Below are 12,607 nucleotides of genomic sequence, written 5' to 3'. Positions count from 1 at the left end.
CACACCTTTCAGGCTCTTCATGTTTTTCAACACCGCTTCATGCTCCTCCTATATTTCAGACCGTTTCATGCTCCTCATATTTTTGACACCTTTGGAAGCTCTTCATATTTTTCACACCTTTTCAGGCTCTTCATGTTTTTCAACACCGTTTCATGATCCTCCTATTTTTCAGACATTTTCATGCTCCTCATATATTTGACACCTTTTGAAACTCTTCATATATTTCACACCTTTTCAGGCTCTTCATGTTTTTCATCACCCCTTCATGCTCCTCCTATTTTTCAGACCGTTTCATGCTCCTCATATATTTGACACCTTATGAAGCTCTTCATATTTTTCACACCTTTTCAGGCTCTTCATGTTTTTAAACACCTCTTCATGCTCCTCCTCTTTTTCAGACCATTTCATGCTCCTCCTATTTTTCACACCTTTTGAAGCTCTTCATATTTTTCACACCTTTTCAGGCTCTTAATGTGTTTGAACACCATTTCATGCTCCTCCTATTATGCAGACCGTTTCATTCTCCTCATATTTTTACACCTTTTGAAGCTCTTCATATATTTCACAACTTTTCAGGCTTTTCATTTTTTTCAACATCACTTCATGCTCCTCCTATTTCTCAGACCGGTTCATGCTCATCTCATTTTGACACCTTTTGCGGCTCTTCATATTTTTCACACCTTTTCAGGCTCTTCATGTTTTTGAAAACCGCTTCATGCTCCTCCTATTTTTCAGACCTTTTCTTACTCCTCATATTTTTGACACCTATAGAAACTCTTCATATCTTTCCACCTTTTCAGGCGCTTCATGTTTTTCAACACCGCTTCATGCTCCTCCTATTTTTCAGACTGTTTCATTCTCCTCATATTCTTGACAACTTTTGAAGCTCTTCATATATTTCACACCTTTTCAGGCTCTTCATTTTTTTCAACAACACTTCATGCTCCTCCTATTTTTCAGACAGTTTCATGCTCATCTCATTTGACACCTTTTGAAGCTCTTCATATTTTTCACACCTTTTGAAGCTCTTCCTATTTCTCACACTTTCTCAGGCTCTTCATGTTTTTCAACACCGCTTGATGCTCCTCCTATTTTTCAGACCGTTTCATGCTCCTCATATTTTTGACACCTTTTGAAGTTCTTCATATTTTTCACACCTTTTAAGGCTCTTCATGTTTTTGAACACCGCTTCATGCTCCTCCTATTTTTCAGACCGTTTCATGCTCCTCATATTTTTGACACCTTTTGAAGCTCTTCATATTTTTCACACCTTTTCAGGCTCTTCATGTGTTTGAGCCCAGCTTCATGCTCTTGCTATTTTTCAAGCCGTTTCATTCTCCTCATATATTTCACATGCTTTGCAGCTCTTCATATTTTTTACACCTTTTCAGGCTCTTCATCTTTTTGAACAAAGCTTCATTCTCCTCCTATTTTTCAGACCGTTTCATGCACATCTCATTTTTGACACCTTTGAAGCTCTTCATATTTTTCACAGCTTTTGAAGCTCTTCATATTTCTCACACCTTTTCAGGCTCTTCATGATTTTGAACACCGCTTCATGCTCTTCCTATTTTTCAGACCGTTTCATGCTCATCTATTTTTTAACACCTTTTGAAACTCTTCATATTTTTCACACCTTTTCAGGCTCTTCATGTTTTTGAACACCGCTTCATGCTTCTCCTATTTTTCAGACCGTTTCATGCTCCTCATATTTTTCACACCTTTTGAAGCTCTTCATATTTTTCAAACCTTTTCCGGCTTTCATGTTTTTCAGCACCAGTTCATGCTCCTCCTATTTTGCAGACCGTTTCATGCTCCTCATATTCTTGACACATTTTGAAGCTCTTCATATTTTGCACACCTTTTCAGGCTCTTCATGTTTTTCAGCTTCACTTCATGCTCCTCCTATTTTTCAGACCGTTTCATGCTGCTCTCATTTTTTACACCTTTTGAAGCTCTTCATATTTTGCACACCTTTTCAGGCTCTTCATGTTTTTCAGCACCAGTTCATGCTCCTCCTATTTTTCAGACCGTTTCATGCTCATCTCATTTTTTACACCTTTTGAAGCTCTTCATATTTTGCACACCTTTTCAGGCTCTTCATGTTTTTCAGCTCCACTTCATGCTCCTCCTATTTTTCAGACCGTTTCATGCTCCTCATATTTTTCACACCTTTTGAAGCTCTTCATATTTTTCAAACCTTTTCAGGCTCTTCATGTTTTTCTGCACCAGTTCATGCTTTCCTATTTTTCAGACCGTTTCATGCTCATCTCATTTCTTACACCTTTTTAAGCTCTTCATATTTTGCACACCATTTCAGGCTCTTCATGTTGTTCAGCTCCACTTCATGCTCCTCCTATTTTTCAGACCGTTTCTTGCTCCTCATATTTTTGACACTTTTTGAAGCTCTTCATATTTTTCACACCTTTTCTGGCTCTTCTTGTTTTTGAACACAGCTTCATGCTCCACCTATTTTTCAGACCGTTTCATTCTCCTCATATTTTTGACACCTTTTGAAGCTCTTCATATTTTTCACACCTTTAGAAGCTCTTCATATTTTTCACACGTCCTCAGGCTCTTCATGTTTTTCAACACCGCTTCATGCAGCTCCTTTTTTTCAGACGTTTCATGCTCATCTCATTTTTGACACGTTTTGAAGGTCTTCTTATTTTTCACAAATTTTCATGCTCTTCATGTTTTCGAAAACCGTTTCATGCTCCTCCTATTTTTCAGACCGTTTCATGCTCCTCATATTTTTCACACCTTTTGAAGCTCGTCATATTTTTCAAACCTTTTTAGGCTCTTCACGTTTTTCAACACCACTTCATGCTCCTCCTATTTTCAAACAGTTTCATGCTCCTAATATTTTTGACACCTTATGAAGCTCTTCATATTTTTCACACCTTTTCAGACTCTTCATGCTTTTCAAAACCGCTTCATGCTCCTCCTATTTTTCAGACCGGTTCATGCTTCTCATATTTTTCACACCTTTTCAGGCTCTTCATATTTTTCACACCTTTTCAGGCTCTTCATGTTTTTAAACATCACTTCTTGCTCCTCCTATTTTTCAGACCGTTTCATGCTCCTCATATTTTTGACACATTTTGAAGAACTTCATATTTCTCACACCTTTTCAGGCTCTTCATGTTTTTCAACACCGCTTCATGCCCCTCCTATCTTTCAGACCATTTCATGCTCATTTCATTTTTGACACCTTTTGAAGCTCTTCATATATTTCACACCTTTTGAAGCTCTTCATAATTTTCACACATTTTCAGGCTCTTCATGTTTGTCAACACCGCTTCATGCTCCTCCTATTTTTCAGACCTTTTCCTGCTCCTCATATTTTTGACACCTTTTGAAGCTCTTCATATTTTTCACACCTTTTTTGGCTCTTCATGTTTTTCAACATCACTTCATGATCCTCCTATTTTTCAGACCGGTTCATGCTCCTCATATTTTTGACACCTTTTGAAGATCTTCATATATTTCACACCTTTTCAGGCTCTTCATGGTTTTGAACAAAACTTCATTCTTCTCCTATTTTTCAGAGCGTTTAATGCTCCTCATGTACTTCACACCTTTTGAAGGTCTTCATATATTTCACACCTTTTCAGGCTCTTCATGTTTTTCAACACCGTTTCATGCTCCTCCTATTTTTCAGACCGTTTCATGTTCCACATATTTTTCACATCTTTTGAAGCTCGTCATATTTTTCACACTTTTTAAGCTCTTCACGTTTTTCAACACCACTTCATGCTCCTTCTATTTTTCAGACCGTTTCATGCTCCTCATATTTTTGACACCTTTTGTATCTCTTCATATACTTCACACATTTTCAGGCTCTTCATGTTTTTCACTAACACTTCATGCACCTCCTTTTTTTCATACCGTTTCATGCTCATCTCATTTTTGACACGTTTTGAAGGTCTTCATATTTTTCACAAATTTTCATACTCTTCATGTTTTCGAACACCGTTTCATGCTCCTCCTATTTTTCAGACCGTTTCATGCTCCTCATATTTTTCACACCTTTTGAAGCTCGTCATATTTTTCAAACCTTTTTAGGCTTTTCACGTTTTTCAACACCACTTCATGCTCCTCCTATTTTCAGACAGTTTCATGCTCCTAATATTTTTGACACCTTAGGAAGCTCTTCATATTTTTCACACCTTTTCAGACTCTTCATGCTTTTCAAAACCGCTTCATGCTCCTCCTATTTTTCAGACCGGTTCATGCTTCTCATATTTTTCACACCTTTTCAGGCTCTTCATATTTTTCACACCTTTTCAGGCTCTTCATGTTTTTAAACATCACTTCTTGCTCCTCCTATTTTTCAGACCGTTTCATGCTCCTCATATTTTTGACACATTTTGAAGAACTTCATATTTCTCACACCTTTTCAGGCTCTTCATGTTTTTCAACACCGCTTCATGCCCCTCCTATCTTTCAGACCATTTGATGCTCATCTCATTTTTGACACCTTTTGAAGCTCTTCATATATTTCACACCTTTTGAAGCTCTTCATAATTTTCACACATTTTCAGGCTCTTCATGTTTGTCAACACCGCTTCATGCTCCTCCTATTTTTCAGACCTTTTCCTGCTCCTCATATTTTTGACACCTTTTGAAGCTCTTCATATTTTTCACACCTTTTTTGGCTCTTCATGTTTTTCAACATCACTTCATGATCCTCCTATTTTTCAGACCGGTTCATGCTCCTCATATTTTTGACACCTTTTGAAGATCTTCATATATTTCACACCTTTTCAGGCTCTTCATGGTTTTGAACAAAACTTCATTCTTCTCCTATTTTTCAGAGCGTTTAATGCTCCTCGTGTACTTCACACCTTTTGAAGGTCTTCATATATTTCACACCTTTTCAGGCTCTTCATGTTTTTCAACACCGTTTCATGCTCCTCCTATTTTTCAGACCGTTTCATGTTCCTCATATTTTTCACACCTTTTGAAGCTCGTCATATTTTTCACACTTTTTAGGCTCTTCACGTTTTTCAACACCACTTCATGCTCCTTCTATTTTTCAGACCGTTTCATGCTCCTCATATTTTTGACACCTTTTGTATCTCTTCATATACTTCACACATTTTCAGGCTCTTCATGTTTTCACCAACACTTCATGCACCTCCTTTTTTTCAGACCGTTTCATGCTCATCTCATTTTTGACACGTTTTGAAGGTCTTCATATTTTTCACAAATTTTCATGCTCTTCATGTTTTCGAACACCGTTTCATGCTCCTCCTATTTTTCAGACCGTTTCATGTTTCTCATATTTTTCACACCTTTTGAAGCTCGTCATATTTTTCACACCTTTTTAGGCTCTTCACGTTTTTCAACACCACTTCATGCTCCTCCTATTTTTCAGACAGTTTCATGCTCCTAATATTTTTGACACCTTATGAAGCTCTTCATATTTTTCACACCTTTTCAGGCTCTTCATGTTTTTCGACACTGCTTCATGCTCCTCCTATTTTTCAGCCTGTTTCATGCTCCTCATATTTTTCACACCTTTTGAAGTTCTTCACATTTTTCACAACTCTTAATGCTCTTCATGTGTTTCGACACTGCTTCATGCGCCTCCTATTTTTCAGCCTGTTTCATGCTCCTCATATTTTTCACACCTTTTGAAGCTCTTCACATTTTTCACACCTTTTTAAGCTGTTCATATTTTTCACACGTTTTCAGGCTCTTCATGTTTTCAACACCTCTTAATGCACCTCCTATTTTTCAGACCGTTTCATGCCCCTCATATTTTTCACACCTTTTGAAGATCTTCATATATTTCACAACTTTTCAGGCTCTTCATGTTTTTGAACAAAACTTCATGCTTCTCCTATTTTTCAGAGCGTTTAATGCTCCTCATGTACTTCACACCTTTTGAAGGTCTTCATATATTTCACACCTTTTCAGGCTCTTCATGTTTTTCAACACCGCTTCATGCTCCTCCTCTTTTTCATACCGTTCATTCTCCTCATAACTTTGAAACATTTTGAAGCTCTTCTTATTTTTCACACCTTTTCAGGCTCTTCATGGTTTTCAAGAACGCTTCATGCTCCTGCTATTTTCCAGACCGTTCATGCTCATCATATTTTTGACACCTTTTGAAGCTCTTCATATTTTTCACACCTTTTCAGGCTCTTCCTGTTTTTCAACAAGATTTCATGCTCCTGCTGTTTTTCAGACCGTTTCAAGGTCCTCATGTATTTCACACCATGAGAAGCTCTTCATATTTTTCACACCTTTTCAGGCTCTTCATGTTTTTCAACACCGCTTCGTGCCCCTCCTATCTTTCAGACCATTTCATGCTCATCTCATTTTTGACACCTTTTGAAGCTCTTCATATATTTCACACCTTTTGAAGCTCTTCATAATTTTCACACGTTTTCAGGCTCTTCATGTTTTTCAACACGGCTTCATGATCCTCCTATTTTTCATACCGTTCATGCTCCTCATATTTTTAACACCTTTTGAAGTTCTTCATATTTTTCACACCTTTTCCCGCTCTTCATGTTTGTTAAAACCGTTTCTTGCTCCTCCTATTTTTCAGACCGTTTCATGCTCCTCATATTATTGACACCATATGAAGCTCTTCATATTTTTCACTCCTTTTCAGATCTTCATGTTTTTCAACACCACTTCATGCTCCTTCTATTTTTCAGACCGATTCATGATCCTCATATTTTTGACACGTTTTGAAGCTCTTCATATTCTTCACAGCTTTTGATGCTCTTCATGTTTTTCAACACTGCTTCATGCTCCTCCTATATTTCAGACCGTTTCATGCTCCCCATATTTTTGACACCTTTTGAAGCTTTTCATATATTTCACACCTTTTCAGACTCTTCATGTTTTTCAACACCACTTCATCCTCATCCTATTTTTCAGACCGATTCAACCTCCTCATATTTTTGACACCTTTTGAAGCTCTTCAAATTTTTCACACATTTTCAGGCTCTTCATGTTTTTCAACACCGCTTCATGCTCCTCCTATTTTTCAGACCTTTTCATGCTCCTCATATTTTTGACACCTTTTGAAGCTCTTCATATTTTTCACACCTTTTTTGGCTCTTCATGTTTTTCAACATCACTTCATGATCCTCCTATTTTTCAGACCGGTTCATGCTCCTCATATTTTTGACACCTTTTGAAGATCTCCATATTTCTCACACCTTTTCAGGCTCTTCATGTTTTTCAACACCGCTTCATGCTCCTCCTATCTTTCAGACAATATCATGCTCACCTCATTTTTGACTTCTTTTGAAGCTCTTCATATATTTCACACCTTTTGAAGCTCTTCACATTTTTCACACCTTTTCAGTCTCTTCATGTTTTTCAACACCAATTCATGTTCCTCCTATTATTCAGACCGTTTCATGCTCATCTCATTTTTGACACATTTTGAAGCTCTTCATATTTTTCACACCTTTTGAAGCTCTTCACATTTTTCACACCTTTTCAGACTCTTCTTGTTTTTTAACACCGCTTCATGCTCCTCCTATTTTTCAGACCGTTTCATGCTCCTCATATTTTTGACACCTTTTGAATCTCTTCATATACTTCACACTTCTTCAGGCTCTTCATGTTTTCCACCAACACTTCATGCTCCTCCTATTTTTTAGGCCATTTCATGCTCATCTCATTTTTGACACCGTTTGAAGCTCTTCATATTTTTCACACCGTTTGAAGCTCTTCATATTTTTCACACCTTTTGAAGCTGTTCATATTTTTCACACGTTTTCAGGCTCTTCATGTTTTCAACACCGCTTCATGCACCTCCTATTTTTCAGACCGTTTCATGCCCCTCATATTTTTCACACCTTTTGAAGATCTTCATATATTTCACACCTTTTTAGGCTCTTCATGTTTTTGAACAAAACTTCATGCTTCTCCTATTTTTCAGAGCGTTTAATGCTCCTCATGTACTTCACACCTTTTGAAGGTCTTCATATATTACACACCTTTTCAGGCTCTTCATGTTTTTCAACACCGCTTCATGCTCCTCCTATTTTTCAGACCGTTCATTCTCCTCATAATTTTGAAACATTTTGAAGCTCTTCTTATTTTTCACACCTTTTCAGGCTCTTCATGGTTTTCAAGACCGCTTCATGCTCCTGCTATTTTCCAGACCGTTCATGCTGATCATATTTTTGACACCTTTTGAAGCTCTTCATATTTTTCACACCTTTTCAGGCTCTTCATGTTTTTCAACACCGCTTCATGCTCCTCGTATTTTCCAGACCGTTTCATGCTCCTCATATTTTTGACACCTTTTGAAGCTCTTCATATATTTCACACCTTTTCAGGCTCTTCATGTTTTTCAACACCACTTCATGCTCCTCCTATTTTTCAGGCCGTTTCATGCTCATCTCATTTTTGACCCCTTTTGAAGCTCTTCATATTTTTCACACCTTTTGAAGCTCTTGATAATTTTCACACGTTTTCAGGCTCTTCATGTTTTTCAACAAGATTTCATGCTCCTCCTGTTTTTCAGACCATTTCAAAGTCCTCATGTATTTCACACCATTTGAAGCTCTTCATATTTTTCACACCTTTTCAGGCTCTTCATATTTTTCAACACCGCTTCATGCCCCTCCTATCTTTCAGACCATTTCATGCTCATCTCATTTTTGACACCTTTTGAAGCTCTTCATATATTTCACACCTTTTGAAGCTCTTCATAATTTTCACACGTTTTCAGGCTCTTCATGTTTTTCAACACGGCTTCATGATCCTCCTATTTTTCATACCGTTCATGCTCCTCATATTTTTGACACCTTTTGAAGTTCTTCCTATTTTTCACAACTCTTCATGCTCTTCATGATTTTCGACACCGCTTCATGCTCCTCCTATTTTTCAGCCTGTTTCATGCTCCTCATATTTTTGACACCTTTTGAAGCTCTTCATATTTTTCACACCTTTTCCTGCTCTTCATGTTTGTTAAAACCGTTTCTTGCTCCTCCTATTTTTCAGACCGTTTCATGTTCCTCATATTTTTGACACCTTATGAAGCTCTTCATATTTTTCACTCCTTTTCAGATCTTCATGTTTTTCAACACCACTTTATGCTCCTTCTATTTTTCAGACCGATTCATGCTCCTCATATGTTTGACACGTTTTGAAGCTCTTCATATTCTTCACAGCTTTTGATGCTCTTCATGGTATTCAACACCGCTTCATGCTCCTCCTATCTTTCAGACAATATCATGGTCATCTCATTTTTGACTTCTTTTGAAGCTCTTCATGTATTTCACACCTTTTGAAGCTCTTCATATTTTTCACACCTTTTCAGTCTCTTCATGTTTTTCAACACCAATTCATGTTCCTCCTAATATTCAGACCGTTTCATGCTCATTTCATTTTTGACACATTTTGAAGCTCTTCATATATTTCACACTTTTTCAGGCTCATCATGTTTTTCAACACCACTTCATGCTCCTCCTATTTTTCAGGCCGTTTCATGCTCATCTCATTTTTGACACCTTTTGAAGCTCTTCATATTTTTCACACCTTTAGAAGCTCTTCATATTTTTCGCACGTTTTCAGGATCTTCATGTTTTTCAACACCGCTTCATGCACCTCCTTTTTTTCAGACCGTTTCACGCTCATCTCATTTTTGACACGTTTTGAAGGTCTTCATATTTTTCACACATTTTCATGCTCTTCATGTTTTCAAACACCGTTTCATGCTCCTCCTATTTTTCAGAAAGTTTCATGCTCCTAATATTTTTGACACCTTATGAAGCTCTTCATATTTTCCACACCTTTTCAGACTCTTCATGCTTTTCAAAACCCCTTCATGCTCCTCCTATTTTTCAGACCGGTTCATGCTCCTCATATTTTTCACATCTTTTGATGCTCTTCATATTTTTCACACCTTTTCAGGCTCTTCATGTTTTTAAACATCACTTCTTGCTCCTCCTATTTTTCAGACCGTTTCATGCTCCTCATATTTTTGACACATTTTGAAGATCTTCATATTTCTCACACCTTTTCAGGCTCTTCATGTTTTTCAACACCGCTTCATGCCCCTCCTATCTTTCAGACCATTTCATGCTCATCTCATTTTTGACACCTTTTGAAGCTCTTCATATATTTCACACCTTTTGAAGCTCTTGATAATTTTCACACGTTTTCAGGCTCTTCATGTTTTTCAACAAGATTTCATGCTCCTCCTGTTTTTCAGACCATTTCAAAGTCCTCATGTATTTCACACCATTTGAAGCTCTTCATATTTTTCACACCTTTTCAGGCTCTTCATATTTTTCAACACCGCTTCATGCCCCTCCTATCTTTCAGACCATTTCATGCTCATCTCATTTTTGACACCTTTTGAAGCTCTTCATATATTTCACACCTTTTGAAGCTCTTCATAATTTTCACACGTTTTCAGGCTCTTCATGTTTTTCAACACGGCTTCATGATCCTCCTATTTTTCATACCGTTCATGCTCCTCATATTTTTGACACCTTTTGAAGTTCTTCCTATTTTTCACAACTCTTCATGCTCTTCATGTTTTTCGACACCGCTTCATGCTCCTCCTATTTTTCAGCCTGTTTCATGCTCCTCATATTTTTGACACCTTTTGAAGCTCTTCATATTTTTCACACCTTTTCCCGCTCTTCATGTTTGTTAAAACCGTTTCTTGCTCCTCCTTTTTTTCAGACCGTTTCATGTTTCTCATATTTTTGACACCTTATGAAGCTCTTCATATTTTTCACTCCTTTTCAGATCTTCATGTTTTTCAACACCACTTCATGCTCCTTCTATTTTTCAGACCGATTCATGCTCCTCATATTATTGACACGTTTTGAAGCTCTTCATATTCTTCACAGCTTTTGATGCTCTTCATGGTATTCAACACCGCTTCATGCTCCTCCTATCTTTCAGACAATATCATGGTCATCTCATTTTTGACTTCTTTTGAAGCTCTTCATATATTTCACACCTTTTGAAGCTCTTCATATTTTTCACACCTTTTCAGTCTCTTCATGTTTTTCAACACCAATTCATGTTCCTCCTAATATTCAGACCGTTTCATGCTCATTTCATTTTTGACACATTTTGAAGCTCTTCATATTTTTCACACCTTTTCAGACTCTTCTTGTTTTTCAACACCGCTTCATGCTCCTCCTATTTTTCGGACCGTCTCATGCTCCTTATATTTTTCACACCTTTTGAAGCTCTTCATATTTTGCACACCTTTTCAGGCTCTTCATGTTTTTCAACACCGCTTCATTCTCCTTCTATTTTTCAGACCGTTTCATGCTCCTCATATTTTTGACACCTTTTGAATCTCTTCATATACTTCACACGTTTTCAGGCTCTTCATGTTTTTCACCAACACTTCATGCTCCTCCTATTTTTTAGGCCATTTCATGCTCATCTCATTTTTCACAGCTTTTGAAGCTCTTCATATTTTTCACACCTTTTGAAGCTGTTCATATTTTTCACACTTTTTCAGGCTCTTCATGTTTTCAACACCACTTCATGCACCTCCTATTTTTCAGAGCGTTTCATGCCCCTCATATTTTTCACACCTTTTGAAGATCTTCATATATTTCACACCTTTTCAGGCTCTTCATGTTGTTGAACAAAACTTCATGCTTCTCCTATTTTTCAGAGCGATTAATGCTCCTCATGTACTTCACACCTTTTGAAGGTCTTCATATTTTTCACAACTTTTCAGGCTCTTCATGTTTTTCAACACCGCTTCACGCTCATCCTATTTTTCAGACCGTTCATTCTCCTAATAATTTTGAAACATTTTGAAGCTCTTCTTATTTTTCACACCTTTTCAGGCTCTTCATGGTTTTCAAGACCGCTTCATGCTCCTCCTATTTTCCAGACCGTTCATGCTCCTCATATTTTTGACACCTTTTGCAGCTCTTCATATTTTTCACACCTTTTCAGGCTCTTCATGTTTTTCAACACCGCTTCATGCTCCTCCTATTTTTCAGACCGTTTCATGCTCCTCATATTTTTGACACCTTTTGCAGCTCTTCATATTTTTCACACCTTTTCAGGCTCATCATGTTTTTCAACACCACTTCATGCTCCTCCTATTTTTCAGGCCATTTCATGCTCATCTCATTTTTGACACCTTTTGAAGCTCTTCATATTTTTCACACCTTTAGAAGCTCTTCATATTTTTCGCACGTTTTCAGGCTCTTCATGTTTTTCAACACCGCTTCATGCACCTCCTTTTTTTCAGTCCGTTTCATGCTCATCTCATTTTTAACACGTTTTGAAGGTCTTCATATTTTTCACACATTTTCATGCTCTTCATGTTTTCAAACACCGTTTCATGCTCCTCCTATTTTTCAGACCGTTTCATGCTCCTCATATTTTTCACACCTTTTGAAGCTCTTCATATTTTTCACACCTTTTTAGGCTCTTCACGTTTTTCAACACCACTTCATGCTCCTCCTATTTTTCAGACAGTTTCATGCTCCTAATATTTTTGACACCTTATGAAGCTCTTCATATTTTTCACACCTTTTCAGACTCTTCATGCTTTTCAAAACCGCTTCATGCTCCTCCTATTTTTCAGACCGGATCATGCTCCTCATATTTTTCACATCTTTTGATG

The sequence above is a fragment of the Dama dama genome, unplaced genomic scaffold (genome assembly GCF_033118175.1).
Source record: "Dama dama isolate Ldn47 unplaced genomic scaffold, ASM3311817v1 ptg000080l, whole genome shotgun sequence".
NCBI lineage: Eukaryota > Metazoa > Chordata > Mammalia > Artiodactyla > Cervidae > Dama > Dama dama.
This window is presented reverse-complemented; position numbering follows the sequence as displayed.